Below are 25,559 nucleotides of genomic sequence, written 5' to 3' on the forward strand. Positions count from 1 at the left end.
GTGAGTGTGGGCGGGAAGAAGGTTACTGCGTGGATGGACACTGGAGCACAGGTGTCCGCTATCCACCAATTCTTAGTGGACCCGAAATTCATCAACCCAGAGGCCCATGTGACAATTCAACCCTTCATGTCCAACTCTTTAAACTTATGTACAGCCAAGTTGCCTGTCCAGTACAAGGGCTGGTCAGGAATGTGGACTTTTTCAGTCTGTGATGATTATCCCATCCCCATGCTGCTGGGGGAAGACTTGGCCAACCATGTGAAGCTAGCCAAGAGGGTGGGAATGGTCACACGCAGCCAGGCCAAGCAAGCCTTCACACCTAGCTCTGTCCCTGAGCCTTCCACAAGAGCCCCAAACTGAGGTGGTAAAACCGGATCCCCTGCCAACGACTGCAACAGCCATAGTGGATTCAGTCCCAGAGACCCAACCAGAAGCAGTCCCAGAACCAGAACTGGTGGAGCAACCAGCACCAGAACCATTGCCACCGCTGAATCCAGTGCTTGCAACCTCATCTACAACTCCAGCGCCAGAGGGCACCACCGACCCTGCACTGGCAGCAGTAGATAAACCTACACAAGAGGCTCAGCAGGAGCGGAAATAAAACGTGGTGCACCAGCGGAGAGCAGTTCACAGTCAGTGGAAACAGCCCCATCACCTACATCACTTCCAGAGGGACCAATCCAGTGAGGAACTGGTGTCTCCAGCATCAAGGGAACAGTTCCAGGCTGAGCAGGAAGCAGATGACAGCCTCCAGGGAGCTTGGACGGCAGCACAGAGCAACCCTCCGCCTCTCAGCTCTTCTAATCGATCCCGGTTTGTTGTAGAACAAGGACTTTTATACAAGGCGACTCTTTCTGGTGGACACCAGGAAGACTGGCATCCTCAAAGACAGTTGGTACTTCCAGCTAAGTACCGGGTAAAGCTCTTGAGCTTAGCCCATGATCATCCTAGTGGCCATGCTCGGGTGAACAGGACCAAAGACCATTTGGGGAAGTCCTTCCACTGGGAGAGGATGGGCAAGGACATTTCTACTTATGTCCGGTCTTGTGAGGTGTGCCAAAGAGTGGGAAAACCCCAAGATCAGGTCAAAGCCCCTCTCCAGCCACTCCCCATAATTGAGGTCCCATTTCAGCGAGTAGCTGTGGATATTCTGGGTCCTTTTCCGAAAAAGACCCCCAGAGGAAAGCAGGACATTCTGACTTTCATGGATTTTTCCACCTGATGGCCGGAAGCAGTAGCTCTAAGCAACACCAGGGCTAAAAGTGTGTGCCGGGCCTTAACAGACATTTTTGCCAGGGTAGGTTGGCCCTCCGACATCCTTACAGATTCGGGAACTAATTTCCTGGCAGGAACCAGGAAAAGTGTTTGGGAAGTTCATGGGGTGAACCACTTGGTTGGCAACCCTTACCACCATCAAACCAATGGCCTGGTGGAGAGGTTTAATGGAACTTTGGGGGCCATGATACGTAAATTCGTAAATGAACACTCCAACGAGTGGGACCTTGTGTTGCAGCAGTTGCATTTTACCTACAGGGCTGTACCACGTCCCAGTTTAGGGTTCTCACCATTCGAGCTTGTGTATGGCCGCAAGGTTAAGGGGCCATTACAGTTGGTGAAGCAGCAATGGGAGCGGTTTACGCCTTCTCCAGGAATTAACATTCTGGACTTTGTAAACAACCTACAAAACATCCTCCAAAACTCTTTAGCCCTTGCTAGAGAAAACCTAAAAGATGCTCAGGAAGCGCAAAAGGCCTGGTACGATAAACATGCCAGAGAGCGTTCCGTCAAAGTAGGGGACCAGGTCATGGTCTTGAAGGCGTTCCAGGCCCATAAGATGGAAGCGTCATGGGATGGGCCATTCACAGTCCAAGAGCGCCTGGTAGCTGTCTCATAGCATCCCCCACCTCAACCCTAAAGCCTAAGGTGTCTACTGTGAAGGAAAAAGTGACATTGGCGTGGAAGAAGTGAACCTCTCATTTCTGGCCCCAGCCTGGAGCCAGCGCCCCCAACCAGGGCCCTCACCCCCTCCCACACCCCAACCCCGATTTTGTGAGCATTCATGGCCCGCCACACAATTTCTATTCCCAAATGTGGCCCTCAGGCCAAAAAGTTCCCCCTCCCCTGCACTAGGGTGAATATGGGGTGCAGACTGACACAGTATTTTCTAACCGCCGCCACCCCCCCCCAAAAAAAAAGTTCTGTTGAACATTCCTGACTAGCTCTACCCAAAACATTTCCTCCCACTGCTGCTGTAGGAGAAAGAGAGAGCTTGAGCCGTGAGGCCTTGTAGAAGGGGCCCAGTCTGAGGCCTGAGGCCTGGACTACAGTGGTAGTCAAGCCCTGGTGCTATAAAGCAAAGTGAGCAAAAGCCTGGCTGTGAGCAGACGTCAGGCCAGTATAAAACATGCCCGCTGGCAAGCGCACAGAACTTGGCAAGACAAGGGCCGGTATTGCACAATCACGTGTGTTCCTGAGACGTACGAGGCACGGGACATAAACGCCGTCCAGAAGGGTGGTACGAGGACACCTTTGTACCAAGTAGGGTGAAAACACGGACAAGGACACGTCGGCCTCTCCTGAAGATAAGGTCAGATGAGAGCGTGCTGGATAGAGATGTTTTAATTGAATGAACATGTACAAGGTAAAGGTGGTAACTAAGGATGCAATTTTGTTTATCCTTCCATTTATTTTGAACCGAGTGATCATGAGCTAATTCGGTTCAAAATAAATGGAAGGATAAACAAAATTGCATCTGAGACTAAGGTTTACGATTTCAAAAGGGCTAACTTTACTAAATTAAGGCGACGAGTTAGGGAAGTGGACTGGACTAACATATTTAGGGATCTAAAGGCGGAAGGATTCGCGAGGGTCCGCGGCTCCTGGCCCCACTCCGGCTTACGACTTGGCCAGGGGTGGGACCTGCGAGGGAAGAGATGGGGCGGGGCTGGGGCCACGGAGGGGGCAGGTGTCCCTGCCCTGCTCTGTCGGCAATAACCCTGGCCGGGCGCCTTCACTGCTAGCTGTGTCTGGTGGCCTCACTGGGGGTCCGAGGGAGGTCTGCTGGCCCGGCTCTCTGCGCAGGGCCAGGATGGCACACACCGAGAACGCACACGCGCAGCCAACAGCTCACAACAGCGGCAATTCACTGCCTGCCTGGGACCGTTCCCCAGATCCTGGCAGGGCACTGCGAACTTTGAAGCTCTTTGCCTCGAAACAACCCCAGTCCCTTTGTCTCCACCTGTCCCCGGCAATTGGAGGTAACCAGGTGCACCTGGGAGCCCCAGCCTCTGCCCAGCAGGGGCTGTTCTGCAATCGCGAGGCTGGAAGAGAAACGGGAATTATCAAAAGGAGGTTGTGCCACCCTGGGCCGATGGGGGATTTTGCAAGGGCTGCCCGGCGAGGCATTGGTGGAAAAGACGCCCCCCCCACTCCTCAGTTGCTCAAAGCAGACACGAGACGTCCAAGGCCTTCGCCAGAGCATGGGGTGTGCGTGTGCATGTCTGTGATAATCCTCTTTGCGAGATCTTGGCTCAGGTGAGTCTCTTCACAGGTGTGTGGGCGCTGGGAGGGGCCCCACTGGGGCCAGCTGGCACCTGGCCCCCATCTGGATGCGATCATCCATGAGTGAGTCAGCAAGCCAGATGTGGTCTGCAGGGCAGAGCTGCCAAAGAACAACCTCCTTCACCCACTGAGAGCTGCTCTTAATGTCCCAACTCACCGGCTGGAGTGAGCGTGAGCAACCCACATCCTGAGAGTGATTTCCCTACACCCCCTTTGGGGGGGTGTACACCCCCCTTGAATTTCCCCAACACTCCCCCCAGTTTTGTGAACTAGTTACATGCCAAACCTGGTGGCTGAATTTTGCGACTTTGTCCTCACCCACAACTATTTCACATTTGGGGACAATGTGTACCTTCAAGTCAGTGGCACTGCTATGGGTACCCACATGGCCCCATAGTATGACAACATTTTTATGGCTGACTTAGAACAATGCTTCCTTATCTCTCATCCCCTAATGCCCCTACTCTACACTGATGACATCTTCATCATCTGGACCCATGGAAAAGAAGCCCTTGAGGAATTCCGCCATGATTTCAACAATTTCCATCCCACCATCAACCTCAGCCTAGACCAATCCACACAAGCAGTCCACTTCCTGGACACTACTGTGCTCATAAATGATGGTCACATATACACCACCCTATACCAAAAACCTACTGACCACTATACTTACCTACATGCCTCCAGCTTCCATCCAGGACACACCAAACGATCCATTATCTACAGCCAAGCTCTAAGATACAACCGCATTTGCTCCAATCCCTCAGACAGAGATAAAACACCTACAAGATCTCTATCAAGCATTCTTAAAACTACAATACCCACCTGCTGAAGTGAAAAAACAGATTGACAGAGCCAGAAGAGTACCCAGAAGTCACCTACTGCAAGACAGGCCCAACATAGAAAATAACAGAAGGCCACTAGCCGTTACCTTCATCACCCAACTAAAACCTCTCCAGTGCATCATCAAAGATCTACAACCTATCCTGAAAGATGATCCCTCACTCTCCCAGATCTTGGGAGACAGACCTGTCCTCGCTTACAGACAGCCCCGCAAGCTGAAGCAAAGACTCACCAGCAACCACACACCACAGAACAAAAACACTAACCCAGGAACCTATCCTTGCAACAAAGCCGGATGCCAACTCTGTCCATATATCTATTCAAGTGACACCATAATAGGACCCAATCACATCAGCCATGCCATCAGGGGCTCGTTCACCTCCACATCTACCAATGTGATATATGCCATCATGTGCCAGCACTGCCCCTCTGCCATGTACATTGGCCAAACCGGACAGTCTCTACGCAAAAGAATAAATGGACACAAATCTGACATCAGGAATCATAACATTCAAAAACCAGTAGGAGAGCACTTCAACCTCTCTGGCCATTCAGTAACAGATTTAAAAGTGGCAATTTTGCAACGGAAAAGTTTCAAAAACAGACTCCAACTAGAAACTGCTGAACTTGAATTAATATGCAAACTAGATACAATCAATTTAGGCTTAAATAGAGACTGGGAATGGCTGAGCCATTACACACATTGAATCTATTTCCCCATGTTAAGTAACCTCACACCTTCTTGTCAAACTGTCTTAAATGGGCTGTCTTGATTATCACTACAAAAGTTTTTTTTCTCCTGCTGACAATAGCACATCTTAATTAATTAGCCTCTTAGCGTTGTGTGACGAAGTGGGACTGTTTGCACTGGGGGCTGGGTACAGTTCCTAAGTATCTAGCAGCAAATGCCTGACACTCTGTCTCCTAGCAACTGATGGCCCGGCCCCTCCCTGCAAAGGTGCATCTAAAGCTGTGGGAGACAAAGGGGTCAGGTGACCTCCTGGCCCGGGAAAGAGGCAGAGGAGAGAGGAGGGGCCGGAGGGGGGCTGGGCAGATGGGAGTTGGCTGGAGAAGAGAGGGGAGGCAGGGAGACGGGGCTCTGATCCCCGGGGGGTGGGGGCTGGGAAGCCCCCAAAATGGACCTAACCGGGGAGATCCGGTTATCTGTGCCTGCAAGACCTGTGTTGGACTGTGTTCCTGTCATCTAAATAAACCTTTTGCTTTACTGGCTGGCTGAGAGTCCTGGTGAATTGGCAGGGAGCCCGGGGGTGCAGGGCCTGGCGCCCCCACACTCTGTGACAACTGGTGGCAGCGGTGGGATCAACTGCACCCCGTGGACGGCACTTCCTGCAGTAAGTGACTGGGGAGCAGTAAAACGAAGGGGCGATTAACTCCTGGGCGAGTGTGGCCAGAGAGCAGGACTTTGCAGTAACAGGGTCCCCCGGGGGATCACAGCGAGTGATCCCAGGGGCGGAGGAGTCTGCAGCTCGACCCTGGCAGAGAGGTGGTGACCTCAAGGACTGGCACACTAGGGGTCCCCCTGGAACCCGTGGGGAGCGGCGAGCACCCCGGCCTGCGAGTGGCCAGCAGGAAGATGTATTCCCAGAAGCGCAAGTGTGAGCTGGTGGAGCAGTGCAAGCAGAGGGGGCTGCACTATGGGAAGCTCACCAAGGCCCAGCTGATTGCCTGGCTGGAGGAGAGAGATCACAGGAATGAACCGGTCCCTGTCTCTGAGGGAAGCAGCCGGGCAGATGCAGCGCAAGCACCAGTGTCTGCCCCCGCTGGGAGTGGTCAGCCGGCCGCTGAGGGCTCCCCGAGACCTCCCACCCCTAGGCGTAGGGGGAGGGGGAGGAGGAGCCCAGCTACAGAGGGCACCGTGACCCCCCCGGCCAGCCGGGAATCGTCCCGCCAACGCTCGGCCTCCGTGGAACTCAGGCGGCTGGACTTGGAGAGAGAGATCAAACTGATGGAGATGGAGGACCGGCAGAAGCACCGTGAATTCGAGGAACGGGAGAAGCAACGTGAATACGAGGAAAGGGAGAAGGAGAAACAACGCGAATATGAGGAAAGGGAGAAGGAGAAGCACCGCGAATACGAGGAGAGGGAGAAGGAGAAACAACGCAAACATGAGCTGGACCTGGCCCAGCTGAAAAGCAGGGATGCCCCGGCTGCGGTGAGTGAGGGGGGGCCCAAGCCTACAAAGAGCTTCGATAAGAACTTCCTGGCCCGGCGTAAGGAGGGGGAGGACATAGACACCTTCCTGACAGCCTTTGAGAATGCCTGCGAGCTGCACAAGGTTGCCCCTGCAGACAGGATCCAGTGCCTCACCCCCTTACTGGACTCCACCGCCGTGGAGGTGTACAGCCGAATGAAGGGGGCGGAGGCAGGGGACTACAACCTGTTCAAAGAGGCCCTGCTCCACGAGTTTGGGCTGACCCCGGAGATGTACCGGAAGAGGTTCCGGAGTCAACATAAGACCCGGGAGGTCACATACCTGCAACTGGTCAACCGGGCGCAGGGGTACGCCCGCAAGTGGATGGCTGGAGCCCAAACTAAAGAGGACCTGCTTGACCTATTCGTACTGGAGCACCTGTATGAGCAGTGCCCGTCGGACCTGAAGCGGTGGTTGATGGACCAGTAGCCGGAGAATCCACAGCATGCAGACCGGCTGGCCGACGAGTTTCTGAACAGTCGGGCAGGGGATGGCAGGGAGGCGTCTCGAGGGAGCAGGTCTGCCTCAACGCAGAGAGAGAGTCACCATGGGACCTCCCAGAAGGAGCCGAGGGAGGGCCCCCACCAAAGGGAAACATCTGGCGTCAGGTCCAGTCGTCCCCCTCGAGGGGACCCACGAGACATGGGCTGCTATCAATGTGGCCAACCGGGCCACATACGGGCCCAGTGCCCCAAGCTCCGGGACAAACTGAGCAGACCAACCCCACACCGGGTCAACTTGGTGGAGACTCAGCCGGATGAGGGGCAGTGTTCGCAGGAAAAGGGGGCGGGCCGCGTACCCCCTGCGAAGGAGGGAGGGGGGCCCCGGGTTGACCCCTTCGAGGGGCTGGATGCTCCTAGCCCTGAGTTTTGGGTTTACAGGGTGGGCACGGGACTACCCCTCCGGAGCGAGTGCCTTGTTCCCCTGGAGGTAGACGGGAAGGAGGCCACTGGGTACTGGGATAAGGGCGCAGAGGTGACGCTGGCCCGGCCGGAGGTGGTGGGCTCAGATCAGATGGTGCCCAACACCTACCTGACCCTGAGGGGTGTGATCGGGACCCCATTCAGGGTGCCTGTGGCGAGGGTACACCTAAAGTGGGGGGACAAGGAGGGTCCCAAGGACGTGGGGGTGCACCCACATTTGCCCACGGAGGTGTTAATGGGGGGGGACCTCGAGGACTGGCCAAGTAATACCCAGGGTACCCTGGCCGTGAACCGTAGTCAGAGTCGACGCAGGGCTCTACACCCTGACCCCGGGGAAAGTACTCTGGCCGAGGCGCCGGACCCTGACCCGGTGGGGAGGGAACGCCCAGGGACACGGCCCAGAGAGGCTGTGGCCCCAGACCCAGCCGGGGAGAGAGAGCAGATCCCCGCCCCTGCCCCAGCGGCTGAGTACCAGGCCGCGGTGCGGGAAGACCCCTCCTTGCGGAGGATAAGGGACCTGGCCAACCTCGGGGGGGGACAGACCATGGGACGAGGTGGCCGGAAAAGGTTCCTGTGGGAGAAGGGGCTCCTGTATCGAGAATGGGCTCCCCCAGGGAAGATGGAGTCAGGGGGGATCAGGAGGCAGCTGGTGGTACCCCAGGAGTATCGCCACCAGCTGCTGTGTCGGGCCCATGACATTCCCCCCTCAGGGCACCAGGGAGCCTGGCGTACCCAGCAGAGGCTGCTGCAGAACTATTACTGGCCTGGGGTCTTTGCCCATGTCCGGCAGCACTGCCGCTCCTGTGACGTCTGCCAGAGGGGGAGGAAGGCCCGGGACAGGGGGAGATGGCTGTAAGGCCCTCGCCCCACCCCGAGGAGCCTGTCCAGAAGGGGGCCAGGGTCAGAAGGGGGCCTCTGAGCCGAGAGAGCCCGAATCACAGCCCCCCAGATTGGAATGTGGGGAGAAGGCCCCAGCCCCGCGTGCACCCCAGGGATATTGGGGTGGGGAAAGGGCGCGGGCGGCATAAGGCTTCTCCCCTGCAACCTGCAAGTGCCCTCGAGTCCCCCCGACCTACAGGGGGGCAGGAAACTGGAATGACCTGGGGTGACTATTCCCCCAGAACGGGGGGGACCCTGGGGCAGCCATGGGAATGTAGGTGGGTTCGAACTTCCCCAGGTCACTGGCTAGAGTGACCCCGCTCAGTTCGGTCTCGAAGGGGGGAGAGGTGTGATGGAGCAGGGACTATCTATGTGGGGGAGGGGAGAGCCAGGAATTTTAGGTAGGAAGCAGGTATTCAGAGCAGGTATTCAGACTGTAAGATGAGCTAGGCCTGGGGGAGGGGAGATGACACCTCTGGCCAGTGGAGAGACAAAGAAGAGGAGCTGAGGAGAGAGGAGGGGCCGGAGGTGGGTTGGCAGATGGGAGTTGGCTGGAGAACAGAGGGGAGGCAGGGAGACCGGGCTCTGATCCCCGGGGGGGGGGGCTGGGAGGCCCCAAGATGGACTTAACCGGGGAAATCCGGTTATCTGTGCCTGCAAGACCTGTGTTGGACTGTATTCCTGTCGCCTAAATAAACCTTCTGCTTTACTGGCTGGCTGAAAGTCCTGATGAATCGGCAGGGAGTCCGGGGGTGCAGGACCTGACTCCCCTACACTCCGTGACAGGCCCCGGCAGGGATGACTAAAAAAAAAAAAACATGTAAAAAAAACCCTTTCATTTCTTAGCAACCGGTTCCCTGTAAAAAGTTCTGCTTTAAGGGATGTGCCACAGTATGTATTTTTTGTACCAATAGGGTTACCATACGTCCGTATTTTAAAAAATTCCTCCCGGATGGCGATTTAAGAACCAAAAAGCTGGACATGTCTGGGAAAATACAGATGTACGTTAACCAGACCTAAAGTTCTTTTTTAAAAAGATGAGCCTGAACTAGAACTGAGCTCCGTTTCACGTGTGTGGATCCCCGCCACTCCCTGGGGGTGTGCTAGGGTGTCCAGATGTCCAGATTTTATAGGGACAGTCCCGATTTGGGGTTCTTTTTCTTATATAGGCTCCTGTTACCCCCCACCCCTGTTCCAATTTTTCACATTTGCTCTCTGGACACCCTAGGGTGTGCCCATGTGTGGGTCCCAGCTGCTCCCTGCCCCCCCTCATTGAAGCAGGGTTACTGCCCTGGGAACTGCAGGGCAGCAGTGGACATGGGGCTGGCTGGAGGCAGGGCAGGGGCTGACTGGAGGTAGGGTCTGGCTGCAAGCAGGGCAAGGGGTGCGGGGCTGGCTGGAGGCAGGGGTGTGTGGGGTGGGCTGACTGGCTTCAGGCAGCGCTGCAGGGGGGTGTGGCAAGGGTTGGCAGCGCTGGAGACAGAGGAGTGCGGGACTGGCTGGCTTCAGGCAGGGGCGTGCGGCAGGGGTTGTCTGGAGACAGGGCAGGAGGTGCGGGGCTGGTGCGGGCAGGGGCTGGCTGCAGGCAGGGCAGGGAGTGCGGGGCTGGGTGCAGGCAGGGGCTGGGTGCAGGCAGGAGGTGTGGGTACAGGGGGTACAGCCCACCCTGTACGGTAAGTGCCTCCTCCTCCTCCCTCCCCCACCAGGGTAGCAGCAGCAGCAGCCCGGGGCTCGGGGGCTATTTAAAGGGCCCAGGGCTCCCCTGCTTCTACAGCCCCGGCCCTTTAAATAGCCACGGGAGCCTTGGCAAAGCAGTGGGGTTCCAGGGGCTATTTAAAGGGCTGGGGCAGTAGAAGCAAGGGGAGCCACGGACTTTTTAAATAGCCCCCAGGGCTCTAGCAGTGGGGCTCTGGTGGCAATTTAAAGGGCCTGAGGCTCCAGTCCCTGCTGGGAGCCCCAGGCCCTTTAAATTGCCCCCTGGGGAAGCTGGGCCACCCCGGTACAGCGCACTGTCAGGGCTTGTGTGCGGGGCCCTCTTAGGCGCGGGGCCCGATTCAGGGGAATTGGTTGAATTGGCCTAAAGCCGGCCCTGTCCCTTCCACCCCTGATATGATTAGATGCTCTAATGGTCTCTTCTGGCCATAATTTCTGAAAAACTGAGTGTAGCATTTGGAGCAGCTCAAACCTGCAAAGTGCCTGGCCAGGGGCAGGACATTAGGACCAACAAGGACCTGAGTCTCCTCCCTGTCAATAACCCCCTGCTGAGCCAATCAGGATAGAGACTGAGGACGGGAGGCTGAGGGTTCTCACCAGAGAGCCCAAAGGATGGCCCAGGTCACTGGTGGGATCACTGCCCGAGCACTATTTCAGCCCCACATTTTTGGGTGGACCTCCCACAGTGGGAACTGCAGAGCACTCCCCCGCAACACACACACACACACACACACACACACCTCCTGGTGTTGGGAGGGGAACAGGAGAAAAGACAAAAGAAGCAAGAGATAAAGAGAAAGGAGGGAGGGATGGAGGAAAAGGTAAAACAAAAAGGACAAACCCCAATGTCCCCAGTGATTCTAAGGGACAAAATCCCAGGTGTGGAATAAAATTCTGCCTCCTTAAGCTCATGTTTTCCATGCCTAGAATTCAACTGTCACCAGATGGATCAGACTGAACAGGTTTCAAACCTCGGGGAGGCTCTTACCTTCTAAACAGGGATGGCTGTTTTCTAGTAAAATCACTAACAGGGAAGGAGAAAACTCGAAAGAGGTTCCCCCTGGCGCTCACGTCCGTGAACCCGAATACTCTCTCAGTCCTCAAAGAGAGACCTGGAGAAGGAGACTTGCTGGAGCAAAGCCACAGGGGTCTCTGAGGTTTCCCTGGCCCCTCGCCCCTGTCCTGCCTGGCTGATGTCAGCATCTCTCTGTGAGGTCACCACCTCCCCACCACCTTTGACCAATAGGCTGAGGTCCTGCAAAAGGCCTTTGTGATGTCACTGCCGCACCCCTCCTTTGCTGTGCCAATGTCCTGCCCCTGGCCAGGCACTTTGGAGGGTTGAGCTACTCCCTGTGGATCACCCCACTCAAGGAGCGTTCGTTCTAGGCAACAAGCCGGCTAGACAGGAAAACATCAGATGCTGCTCTCAATGCTACACTCAGTTTTTCAGAAATTAGTTGACTTTATGGCCAGAAGAGACCATTAGAGCATCTAATCTGACCCCCTGCATATCACAGGCCTCCTGTAGGACACAAGAGCTACTTTGGGGGCAAACACATTCCAGAAAGGCATCTAGTCTTCATGAAATGACATCAGGAGATGGAGAATCCATCACTTTCCTTCGTAGCTTGTTCCTGTGGTCAATCATCCTCGCTGTTGAATCTTTGTGCCTTAGTTGTAATATGAATTTGTCTCTTTTCACCTTCCAGACATTGGGTCTTGTTAGGCCTTTCTCTGCTCAATTCAAGAGCCCTTTAATACCCAATCTTTTCTCTCCATTAAGGCACTTCAACACTTCAATGAAGTCACCTTTCAATCTTCTTTTGATAAGCTGGACAGTTGAGCTCTTTCAATAGCTCACTAGAAGGTATTTTTCTCCAGCCCTCAGGACATTTGGTGGCTCTTTGCTGCCCCAGCTCCAGTTTCACAACATCTTTTTCAAATGAGGACACCAAAACTGGAGGCAGTATTCCAGTATCAGTCTCACTGATGCCATGTCACCTCCTGTGACATTACTGACATAATCTGTAACTGTATAGATCACCATTGCGACCGCTGTTCTATATTTGCAGACAATATTGTAGAAAGGTTGTCGTGTAAGGGGTCTATGGAGAGGTTCTGATTGGCTGATTATAATGATGCCATCTCTAGATGTGTATCATTTTTGTAGTTGACGTTATAAATATTGGCTCTATTCTGTCCATATTTCAAACTTGTGCTCTGCTTCCGGGAAACACCCCAGACAAGTTGGTGTCAGTTCTGCCTAGCCTGCTTGATCATCATAGAATCATAGAATCATAGAACTTAAGATCAGAAGGGACCATTATGATCATCTAGTCTGACCTCCCGCAAGATGCAGGTCACAAAAGCTGACCCACCCACTCCTGAAATAATTCTCTCCCTTGACTCAGCTGTTGAAGTCCCCAAATCCTGATTTAAAGACTTCAAGTAGCAGATAATCCTTCAGCAAGCGACCCCTGCCCCATGCTGCGGAGGAAGGCGAAAAACCTCCAGGGCCACTGCCAATCTACCCTGGAGGAAAATTCCTTCCCGACCCCAATTATGGCGATCAGCTGTGTAGCCCTGAGGATTAATCTGTTGGTCTGTATAAAATGTCTTTTTGATAAAAGTGTGTAGGCTGCATAGATTATAGAATTTTTATAATAAGCTGTAATGCAAGATACCTATAGACATCCAGGCCAGACACCCTGGCCAATTTCCGGCGTGATGCTGAAAGCAACCTTTAGGACCCTTACTCAGAAAAGTAATAATAGAATACAAACCCACGTAAACGTCTGAGGACCTTTTGAATGTCTGCTAACCTTTCACCTAGATAGGGTGAAAAGTGGGGGATTTCTGCCCACAAATCTCACACGTACACCACAGATGCGTACATATCTGTCATTAATACGCACATAAAAGGTCAGCCTATGGGAATAGGTACCCTAACATTTCCATGGGGGAAAGACAAATTTGGGCATAGGAGGAAGGATTTCTCCCTATAAAAAGGGTGACAATCCACCATTAGGCAGGCGATACACCCATCTTTCTATCTTCCATCGCCTCACCCTGCCTACACCTACGAAAGCTGTCAACTACTGATAAGTCGTGGTGTTATTTCTTTTCAAAGCTGTGAGTATAAAAAGAATCTAATTTCTGCTTTACCTCTAAGCATCTAGTTTATAGAGGGCTAAAACTCATAACTATTTTCATTACTCTATCTATCAGAGGTGTGAACACCCTAGTGCTACTGCACTAGTGAATTTAGAACTGCGTATTATCATAGATTTATATCTCTTAAAGAACTGTGATATTTTGTAACTTTGTAATCTCAAACTGATTTTAACATTTTACATTTACTTACTGTTTCATTGATTTTAAATAAAAGGTCTTGATTGACTAATTTTGTTTCAGTGTAATTTCCTGTCATATACCCCCAATCTCCTTTTATAAATTCTGTGAAGCCTGATTCAAGACGAACTTTGTCTTCTGATCACACATATTGGCGAGCCATACCCATATTATTAATATCTATTAATTATTATTAATATTACTAAATAATTAGAAAATTAATTATTAAATAAAACTAAATTAAGTGGATAAATTCCACTGTCCCTACTAACCCACCCCAAATCAGGCTACAGGCTGGCGGGCCAGCCAGCCTGAGATTTGAGGAGTGTGTGACAGGAATCCAGGGAATTCTAGACATTCCTGGACCCTTTAGAGAATTTTTGTTTGAAACGTGATTAAATGGTTAAAAATTTCAGTAAACTGTGAATCTCTCTCTTAAAACAGAGTCAGAGTCAACTTCCTGTGGTTATTGCTGCTGGCAGCACGCCCAGTATTTCCGTTTTGTATTGTGGTTAAACATTCTAAGGTTTACTTTCACTTTAGCCTATGACTAGTTTTTGATATTAGCTAACTGAATATTAAAGTAATATTGTTTAAAAGTGATATGCGCGCAGAAAGGGGCTTTGCAAGTTGAAGTTATAACGTTTGGTACCAATAAAATATTCGCAGCCGCACGGAATTCAGTGACCCACACTAGTGGTGGCGGGGAGTTAATAAAGCAAGGTATTAATAGCCGCCAGAAAGGCCGCAATCAGTCAGAACTTAAATAGTTCAAAGATACCTTATCTTAGTCCCCTTAACTCTTCCGGACTGCACCTCTGATCCGTCTGCCTCAGTATTCCCCTGATATTTGGCAGGTCCCGACAGAGGGGAAAGACCTCTCGATCTGCTATAAGCCATCGAGAGAAGAGAGGGAATGTATCCCCACTCCCTCTATTTACTTGGCACTTTTATGATATACAGTGTTAAACTGGTTAAGGGGTGTTATTCCTGTTGTTTCTGTAAAAGGGATGCCTTTTTGGATCAGAAATAAATCAACAGAGGATTGATTCTAGTGAATATACTAGAAAAAGAAAGAGATGAATTCTCTATTTTGTATTAAGAGTATTAAAAGTGAAGATAGAGCAGGAGTGGAGTCTATCGGAGTTGCTAGCAGTTTGGCTTTGGAAAACTTTGCTAGGAAATATATTCAGGAACATGGTGGAGGTTTGGAGCAGTTGAGAAATAGTGGAATGATTTCTGAGCAGAGAAACCCATGGGGTTTTGTGAGCAATGTATTTGAGGAAGAAACAGAGCAGAAAAAGAAAAGAGCTAAAGTGGTGAAGGGAATAGCTGTTGAATGCTTGCTTGTAGCTTGTAGTTCATTGGGAAAGAAATTGGATAAAAAGATGGAGTTACTCAGGGAAGTTCAGCAGATGCTGGTAGCCTATAGAGTAGACCGTGGTCGGCTGTTGGAAAAGAGTAAAGAACTAGAAAAGGGAGAAAATATAGCAGAGGAGGTTGAAGAATTGATTCCCATCCCTATTGGTATGGTGGAACCGACAGAGGTAGAAAAATCTACTGGACCAGTGACTAGAAGTAAAACAAGAGAATTAGCTCAAGCAGACACAGTACCTTCAGAAGCGGAGTTGCAGATTGAATCTGTGGAATCAGAGGAGGAAATTGGCAGTGCAGAAGCCACTGAGAGTCTGCTGATAGAAGACGGAAGTTCTGAAGTGACGGTTCAGGAGGTGGAGACAAGTGTCACAAGTGAAGCAGTCAGTGACGCAAACGGAGAAGCAGGGAAAGAAAAAGAAATCTCTGCTTCTGTAGAGACAGTTTCTGTGAGTGAAGAAGCAGTACCTTTAGAATCGGTCATTGTTCAAGGATTAGAAGAGGCCGTATCACAGGTAACACTTGTAGCTAATGCATGTGATGTAGTGATCTCTAAGTTACAAAGAGAGCTACAACAACAAGCAGGGAATAGAATTCCTGCTCCTCCACCCAATTTTACATTAGCACCATATAGAGTAGAAGATCCAGTCCCTTTGGGTGGACATTTATTGACATTTGGGCAATCAACATTGCCTAGACCCCAGGAATTTCATGGGTCCTCTACACCCCCGTGGTACATGCTGGTATCACCTAGTGTATCGGTAGAACGCCCTACCACATCAGATTTTAGTAGACTAAGGGATGTCCTGCGTCAGTGTGGAGATGCTCTGAATGTAAGCCATAGACATTTCATGGAAAGTTATCCTAGATACCCACTGTCCCTACTAACCCACCCCAAATCAGGCTACATTATATATATTATACATTATATATATTATTTTTAATTCCAGCTGGTGCTTGTTTGTGCATTTGTTTAGGGGTTTAGGTTAAAATCCGCAAGCATATACATTATGTGTTATACCCCGAGCATGCGGGCAAGATTCTCCAGCCAGACCCTCTGGAAAAGGCTAACAATATCCCAACATTGACCCTTTGTAATAATTATCAGTGTGGCACGTTATTGACCTATTGACTAAACCTGTTATCCTATCAAACCATTCCCTCCATAAACTTATCAAGCTTAATCTTAAAGCCAGAGAGGTCCTTCGCCCCCACTGTTTCCTTCGGTAGGCTGTTCCAGAATTTCACTCCCCTGATGGTTAGAAACCTTCATCTAATTTCAAGCCTAAACTTCCCGACTGCCAATTTATATCCATTTGTTCTCGTGTCCACATTAGTACTGAGCTGAAATAATTCCTCTCCCTCCCTGGTATTTATCCCTCTGATATATTTAAAGAGAGCAATCATATCTCCTCTCAACCTTCTTTTGGTTAAGGAAAACAAACCGAGCTCCTCAAGTCTCCTTTCATACGACAGGCTTTCCATTCCTCGGATCATTCTAATGGCCCTTCTTTGTACCCATTCCAGCTTGAATTCATCCTTCTTAAACATGGGAGACCAAAACTGCACACAATACTCCAAATGAGGTCTCACCAACGCCTCATATAACGGGACTAGCACCTCCTTATCTCTACTAGAAATACCTCGCCTAATGTATCCCAAGACCGCATTAGCTTTTTTAACTGCCACATCACATTGCCGACTCATAGTCATCCTGCGATCAACCAGGACTCCGAGGTCCTTCTCCTCTTCTGTTACTTCCAACTGGTGCGTCCCCAGCTTATAACTAAAATTCCTGTTAGTCATCCCTAAATGCATGACCTTACACTTCTCACTATTGAATTTCATCTTATTACTAATACTCCAGTTTACAAGGTCATCCAAATCTCCCTGGAGGATATCCCGATCCTTCTCCGAATTGGCAATACCTCCCAACTTCGTGTCATCCGCAAACTTTATCAGCCCACTCCTACTTTTGGTTCCAAGGTCAGTGATAAATAGATTGAATAAGATCGGACCCAAAACCGAACCTTGAGGAACTTCACTGGTAACCTCCCTCCAACCCGACAGATCACCTTTCAATACGACCTGCTGCAGTCTCCCCTTTAACCAGTTCCTTATCCACCTCTGGATTTTCATTTCGATCCCCATCTTTTCCAATTTAACCAGTAATTCTTCATGCGGTACCGTATCAAACGCCTTACTGAAATCAAGATATATTAGATCCACCGCATTTCCCTTGTCTAAAAAATCTGTTACTTTCTCAAAGAAGGAGATCAGGTTGGTTTGGCACGATCTACCTTTCGTAAAACCATGTTGTAATTTGTCCCAATCGCCATTGACCTCAAGGTCCGTAACTACTCTCTCCTTTAATATTTTTTCCATGACTTTACATACTACAGATGTTAAACTAACAGGCCTGTAGTTACCCGGGTCACCTTTTTTCCCCTTCTTGAAAATAGGAACTATATTAGCTAATCTCCAGTCAAACGGTACAACCCCCGAGTTTAGAGATTCATTAAAAATTATCGCTAACGGGCTTGCAATTTCACTCGCCAATTCCTTTAATATTCTAGGATGAAGATTATCCGGGCCGCCTGATTTACTACCGTTAAGCTGTTCAAGTTTGGCTTCTACCTCGGATACTGTAATTTCCAACCTCACACCTTCATTCCCATCAGTCACTCTGCCACTATTCCTAAGCCCTTCATTAGCCTCATTAAAGACCGAGGCAAAATATTCGTTAGATATTGTGCCATGCCTAGCTTATCCTTAATCTCCACCCCGTTTACAGTTTTAAGCGGTCCCACTTATTATTTCTTGGTTTTCTTCCTATTTATATGGCTAAAAAACCTTTTACTATTGGTTTTAATTCCCTTCGCAAGGTCCATCTTTACCTGGCTTTTGGCCTTTCTCACTGCATCCCTACACCCTCTGACCTCAATAAGGTACGTTTCCTTGCTGATCCCTCCCATCTTCCACTCCTTGTATGCTTTCTGTTTTTTCTTAATCACCCCTCTGAGACGCTTGCTCATCCAGCTCGATCTAAAACTGCTACCTACGAACCGTTTTCCCTTTCTCGGGATACAGGCCTCTAACAGCTCCTGCAACTTCAACCTGAAATAATCCCAGGCATCTTCCACCTTTAGATCTCTAAATATGTTAGTCCAATCCACTTCCCTAACTAGTCACCTTAATTTAGTAAAGTTAGCCCTTTTGAAATCGTAAACCTTAGTCTCAGATGCAATTTTGTTTATCCTTCCATTTATTTTGAACCGAATTAGCTCATGATCACTCGAGCCAAGGTTGTCCCCTACAACCATTTCCTCAACAAGGTCCTCACTACTCACCAAAACCAAATCTAAAATGGCATCCCCCCTCGTTGGTTCAGCAACTACTTGATGAAGGAATTCATCAGCTATCACGTCTAGGAAAAGCTGAGCCCTATTATTATTACTAGCATTTGTTCCCCAATCTTTATCCGGGAAGTTAAAGTCTCCCATGGTCATACAGTTCCTATTAGTATTAACCTCCTTAAAAACATTAAAGAGTTCTCTATCCATATCCAGGCTAGATCCCGGCGGTCTATAGCACACCCCAATCACTATCCCAGGGGATGCTCTAGTAGTTTTCTTCCCCAATGTGACCATTGCCCAAACAGACTCCGTACTATCCATTCCATTACTAGTTATTTCATTACAGTTCACCTCATTATTGACATACAATGCTACTCCCCCACCTTTACCTTTGTTTCGGTCTTTCCTAAACAGCACATACCCTTCCATACCTGTACTCCAGTCATGACTACCGTTCCACCATGTTTCGGTTATTCCTACGATATCCGGTTTCAATTCTCAGACCAGGAGCTCCAATTCCTCCATTTTGTTACCTAGGCTTCTCGCATTGGTGATGTGGAGGCCAAGAATTAATTAATATAGGTTTGAAGGGATCTTAATGTATGTTAGCTAAGTTAACATGTGACCCTGCATGCTGTAAGGTATGTGGTACAGAGAGAATTGTGTGAAGAGTCATTACGACCTTGTGAATTGCAGTCTTGTTTTCTGTTCTAGTATTGCAGACAAATAAGATAGCGAATAGGCTTATGTATAAACAAATGCAAATGTTTATCTTCAATGTCTCCAAGTTTACTAACCATTGTCTGCTACAGAGGTATAAAGATTGTTATGAATTGTTTACTAATTGAGAGAGATCCGTCCGGGACAAGAGGCAACCCAGTTCCTATGACACTCTCTCCCTCTTGTGATCACTAGAGTAATTAATAAAGTATTTTGATTTTGCTGCACCCAAACTAAAAGCAAGAACTTAGTTTTTCTTCGACAATTTGGGGGCTCGTCCGGGATGGCAACGCCCACGGACACACAGACGGCTACTACGGATCGTTCCCCTTCGAACCCCATGGCGCCACAATAGAGGTAAGAGACCTTTTGAAATCTCTATTGGGGTGTCGGAGGAGGACTTTCTGTGAGGACGTCTGTCTCTGTTGGGCTCACGCCATCTGAACTTATTGACTGTGCAGCAGGATCAAATGCAGAGTGGTATTGGGGAGAGGGCCCGATAAGGTTAGTTTATAGCAGTACTGGGAACTGCTGAGTTGGCCAACAGGTAAATGCATAAGGTAATGCATAAGGTAATGCATAGGTAAATGCATTAGAATGCACCGGTGCTGAGGGGTTTTTTACCGCCTCAAGAGGCGTTGTCATACCGCCTCATGGTATTGGTCCGGACCAGGTAACGATGCATCTTGGTTAAAAAAAAAAAAAAAAAATTTAAAAAGGTTAAAAAAGGGTTAAAAAGAGGAAAAGAGGCCTTGGTGTGTGTGTGTGTGTACACCAGTGTGACTGATCGTTATCGGAAGATGCCCAGAGTACCCTGTGAAGCGGAAGCTAATGATCAGGACTGCTCTAACGCAAGCCCGGTAACTAGTGGATCTTTAGGAGATCCGACCCACGGTGGGCTGACTCAGCTTGGCATAGTCCGGCAAGGAAGCTGCCTGGGTCTAGGAGTGTGTGAACCCATCTTCCCTCCCCTTTCCCTTCTGTGTGGGCTACTGACAATCTGATCGTCTCCCTGGAAGCAATTAGAGTACGCGGCTTTATTTCCCTGAGAATAGCCGACGCTCTTTGCTGAAAGGAGGTGTACGAGGGTCGTAGTCTTTCTTGTGAGTCTCTCCTGTATGTGAGTACCCTGTAGGGAGAGATCCTTAGATTCTGGTCCGCGAGCGCGGACAGGAAACCCCTCTGAGTTTGTGTGATTGGAACATGGGGGAGGGACAGTCTAAACTTTCCACCTTACCCCCTAAGGGTACCCCAGCATATTACATGTACGTACATTATGGTCCTCAAACCTGCAGGTATTTAAATGATTGGTATCTATACACGCGTGAAAATTCATTTAAACAATGCCCATTAGAAGGTACCTTTGAGTTAGATAAACTTACATACCTCAGAGAAACCCTTAAATCACACGCCTCTGCTGCGCAGTGTGAGCAGTTTCTGTCTTGGTGGGAGGAAGCAACAAAGAGACTCCATGAGTCTCGGGTGCGGAGTCTGAAGGACTCCCAAGAAAAAATTAAAAACTGAAGTACAGGATTTAAAACTTAAATGTAAGACATCCAAATGTCTTCCTGCCCCAGTGCAGCCCTCTGCTTCTCTTTATCCTCAATTAGTTAAGCCTGAAAGTGAGGAGGAGACTGCAGAAGACATAGTGGATTTTTTTAGTAGCATTCCACAGCCGCAGCCCGTTCCTCCCACTACTCCCCCTTCTCGGAATATACAGGCAGTGGTTGTCTCGCCGCGAGTATCAACTGCACAAGTTGTTCATTCTCCTTCTTCAGAGGAATTATCTTCTTCCTTACTGACTGACTCCAGCAGTCCGGTTAACCCTGCTTCTGCTGATAACAATGCCGGCTACTTTCTTAGAAGCACGGCACAGACATTCCAGGCTCCTTTAAGAGACTTGCCTGGAGCTGGAGCTGTAGGGGGGTTAGTTAAGGTACATGCCCCTTGGACGCCTGGAGATCTTAGAAACTTGGTAAAAGAATTTCCTAAAATCAGGGAGGAGCCGGTAAAGTTTAGAGAAGAGCTCCAGACAGTGATTCAGTGCTATAATCCATCTTGGGCAGATATTAATCAGCTTTTACGAGCGGTACTGCCAACTGAAGTTCAGCAACGGCTTAACAGACAGGCAGCTTGGCCTGATACCGACCCTGGTATTGAGAATGCTTTGACAGAAGCTAGGAACCGTCTCTTGACCTCTATTTCAGAAGTTTGTCCTAAGAAAACAGATTGGACCAAGATTGCAAATTGTAAACAGAATAAGGGAGAATCCCCTGCTGATTATCTTGATAGACTAACAAAGGTCTTTGAACAGCATTCGGGAATTACTGATCCAGCTGATAATGCCAGGGAAGCGGTAGGAGCTGCTTTTGTTCAGGGACTCTTGCCAAAGGTTCAGCAACCATTGAGAACTATTTGTATTTGCTGGCAAACTAAACCCCTTTCAGAATTGGTGACAGTTGCAAATCATTGTACGGCTTGCATAGACCAGAAGAAAGAAACTAGTGAAACAAAACTTATGGCTTTACAGTTACAAACTTATCAGCACAGGGGTCGTGGGGGAATGAGAAGAGGACGGGGACGAGGTCGTGGGCGAGGTATGGGAAGGGGTTCCTCATATCCTGCCCAGAATCCTGCCCCGACTGGGAGCACTGCATGCCACTTTTGTGGTCAGGAGGGACACTGGAGGAATGAGTGTCCAAATCGGTTAGCTCAAAATCCTACTCAGTTCCCAAATCCTGAAGCGCCTGTTTTTTCCCCACAGGGAACCCCTTACTAGGACAGCCTGAGGGAACGTAACTGCATCATGAATCCTTTAATTCCTATTAATCAAGAAGGCCCATATGTTGATTGTAAAATTGCTGGAAAATCTGTTACTTGTCTTGTGGACACGGGGGCCAGTAGGTCTGCTCTGAGATCCTCAGAGTTTCCCTCTGTTCCTTTGTCCGCTTTGTCTGTTAATGCTGTGGGCATTTCAAACTGTCCTGTTTCGCATCCTGTCACATTACCCCTCTTGGTTTGTCTTGGCCCTTTGGAAGATAAGCATTCCTTTCTACTCAGTCCTTCTTCTCCTGCGAATTTGCTGGGGAGGGATCTGTTGTGTAAATTAGGTTGTACCGTTTATTGTACACCAGATGGCGTATTCTTACAAGTTCCTGATGAGAATACTAACCTGGTGTTGGCCACACTCCATATATCAAAGCCGGCTGCGTCGAAGGCACCTCTCAGCCCTGACCTTGTGCATTTATTGTCACAAGTGCCCCCCCATCTCTGGTCTCGTCATGCAAATGAGGTGGGACAGATTAGAACTGCCGACCTGGTTAAAATTCTTGTTGACCCTGCTAAGATTTTGCCAAGGATTCCACAATACCCACTGCGTCCTGAAGCAGTGGAAGGGATAGCTCCAGTTATAGAATCTTTATTACAACAAGGTATTATTGTTCCCACGATTAGTTCTTGTAATACTCCTATCTTTCCTGTAAAGAAGCCAGGAAGGAACACCTATCGGTTTGTTCAAGACCTCCGCGCTATTAATGCTGTGGTTTTGCCTTCTTTTCCAGTGGTTCCAAATCCAGCTACCATTCTTTCTTGTATTCCACCGTCAGCCACTTATTTTACTGTTGTGGATTTGTGTTCAGCTTTTTTTTCTATTCCAATTCACCCAGATAGTCAGTATTTGTTTGCCTTTACTTATAAAGGATGTCAGTATACCTGGACCAGGTTACCCCAAGGGTATACTGAGTCTCCATCCCTGTTTTCTCAGATCCTAAAGAAGGATCTGGATGATGTGGTTTTCCCTGGAAAATCAGTACTTATACAGTATGTGGATGACCTTTTGCTGGCGTCTTTCTCTTTTGAATCTTGTAAAACTGATACTCTGACACTTTTAACTGCTTTAGCTGCCAAAGGTCACAAAGCATCCCAGGAAAAACTCCAACTGTGTCAACCCAAGGTTCGTTATCTTGGTCATGATATTTCTCATGGCAAGCGTCATTTATCAGACTCTCGTGTTTCAGCTATTTTGAATATGCCTAGGCCTGGTACTATTTCTCAAATGCGTACTTTTCTGGGCATGACTGGATACTGCAGACAGTGGATTTTAGGTTATGCAACAGTGATTAAACCCTTGCAGGATCTGACTAAGTCTGGTACCCCTGAGCCACTTCCTTGGCCTCCAGAGGCTGAGAGTGCTTTTGTTGCTATTAAACAGAGATTATCTACTGCTCCGGCCCTGGGACTTCCTGATTATACTAAACCATTTACTCTTTTCTGTCATGAGCGTAATGGGTTTGCTTTGGCTGTACTAACGCAAAAGCACGGAGACAAACACCGTCCAATTGCTTACTACAGTACTGCCCTGGACGCTGTGGCGGTGGGATTTCCCCCTTGTTTACGGGCTGTGGCGGCCGCGGCCCTTTCTGTTCAGGTATCTGAATCTCTGGTATTAGGCTCTCCTTTGATTGTGTGTGTTCCACATGCTGTAGCTGCGCTGTTGTTGAAATCTAAGACACAGCATTTATCCACTTCTCGTCTTATCAAATATGAGCTAATTTTGCTTTCTTCCTCTCATATTACTTTGGCTCGTTGCCCCGTTCTAAATCCAGCTTCTTTGTTGCCTGGGCCTGAAGATGGAGACCCGCATGATTGTGTATTTGTAACATCTGTTCTTACTCGTCCTAGGGATGATTTACTGGATGTGCCTCTGCAAAATCCTGATCTCCTTTACTTTGTGGATGGGTCGTGTTTGCGAGATTCTAAGGGTAAATTAGTTGCTGGTTATGCTGTCTGTACTTCCTGTGCTGTTGTTGAAAGTGCTTTCCTTTCTTCAGTGTTTTCCTCTCAAGTAGCTGAACTTGTGGCTTTGACTCGAGCTTGTGTTCTGGCTCGAGATCAAACGGTCACTATCTATACAGATTCTCGTTATGCTTTTGGAGTAGTTCATGATTTCGGATTGCTTTGGAAATATAGAGGCTTTTTTACATCTACTGGTTCTCCTATTAAGAATGGTTTTTATGTATCTGCTCTTTTGAATGCTCTTTTGTTGCCTAAAGCTATAGCTGTTGTTAAATGTACTGCTCACAAGACCCCTCATGATGAAGTTACCCGTGGAAATGCTCTAGCTGACTCTGCAGCTAAAGCAGCGGCTCTTTCTGCACCTCAGGCTGCACATTCCTGTGTACTGATAGAGCAGCCTTCACTGGCCTCCCTTGAGGATCTGGCAAAGATCCAGGAGGCAGCATCGAGGACTGAGAAGCACTCTTGGAGTGCTGCTGGCTGCATTTTACATTCTGATCATCTTTGGCGTGCCCCGGATGGTCGCCTGGTGGCACCGAAGATGTTATTGCCCTATCTTGCTCGCATATACCATGGAATGGCACACGTGAGCAAAGGGGGGATGGTTGCTGCAGTTGCCCGAGATTGGTTTGCACCCATTTTCCCTTCTGTTGCCCATTCCTACTGTCAACACTGTGTGATTTGTCAACAACACAACATTGGTAAAGCTGTTAAAGCTAAGCAGGCAGCCCACCCTCCTCCTTGGGGACCTTTTGTAAATATTCAGATTGATTTTATTCAAATGTCTAAATGTTGTGGTTATGAATATGTATTAGTTTTAGTTGATGTATTTACCAATTGGGTTGAAGCTTTTCCCTGCAGGAAAGCAGATGCCAGGACTGTTGTGAAACTTCTGCTTAAGGATTTTGTACCACGTTTTGGCATCCCTGTGAGTATCAACAGTGATCGTGGAACTCACTTTACTGGACAGATTGTAAAGGAGTTATGTGCAGCTTTGCAGATCCAACACAACCTTCACTGCCCTCATCACCCACAATCTGCTGGGACAGTGGAACGCCAGAACGGGATTTTAAAAAATAAACTGGCCAAGATTTGTGCTGAAACAAACTTAAAGTGGCCAGATGCCCTTCCTTTGGCACTGATGAGTATGAGAGCCATTCCCAATCGAAAGACTGGACTCAGCCCTCATGAGATTTTGACAGGACGACCAATGCGACTACCAGCTGCACCCCCATTAACCCTAGCTCAGATGGACATTCATTTGATGGATGACATAATGCTTAAGTATTGTCAGGCACTAATGAAATGTGTTAAGTCTTTTTATACACAGGTGAAGGAAGCCTTACCGAAGGATCCTGTGCAACCTTGCCACTCGTTGGAACCGGGAGACTGGGTCTACATAAAGGTCCATCAACGAAAGACTGCCCTGGCTCCACGCTGGAAAGGCCCTTTCCAAGTCCTGTTGACTACCAACACTGCTGTGAAGTGTCAAGGACTACCTGCCTGGACCCATGCATCGCACTGCAAAAAGACCCCTCCACCTTGGGAGGACACTCCTACTGATGATCAACGTACTCCTTCTTCTAGCCCTGCTGTGCCTGCTGGACAGTGGAAGAAGAGGACAAGGTGACGTGCTAGCAACCTCTCCCTTATCCTCTGACAGACCTACTGTGCCTTTGGATTTTTCTAACGGAATTCCAACATTACAACCCTCTTCCCCTTATCGTGCTAGACCACAATTGTTTTTGGGGGAGAAAAGAAGATACATTCGTTCTGCAAACACCTCCAGAGTCCAGGGATTCCTGACTAAAAGAGACATTATGAACTGGCCCT

The sequence above is a fragment of the Mauremys reevesii genome, linkage group 14 (assembly GCF_016161935.1).
Source record: "Mauremys reevesii isolate NIE-2019 linkage group 14, ASM1616193v1, whole genome shotgun sequence".
NCBI classification, from domain to species: Eukaryota; Metazoa; Chordata; order Testudines; family Geoemydidae; genus Mauremys; species Mauremys reevesii.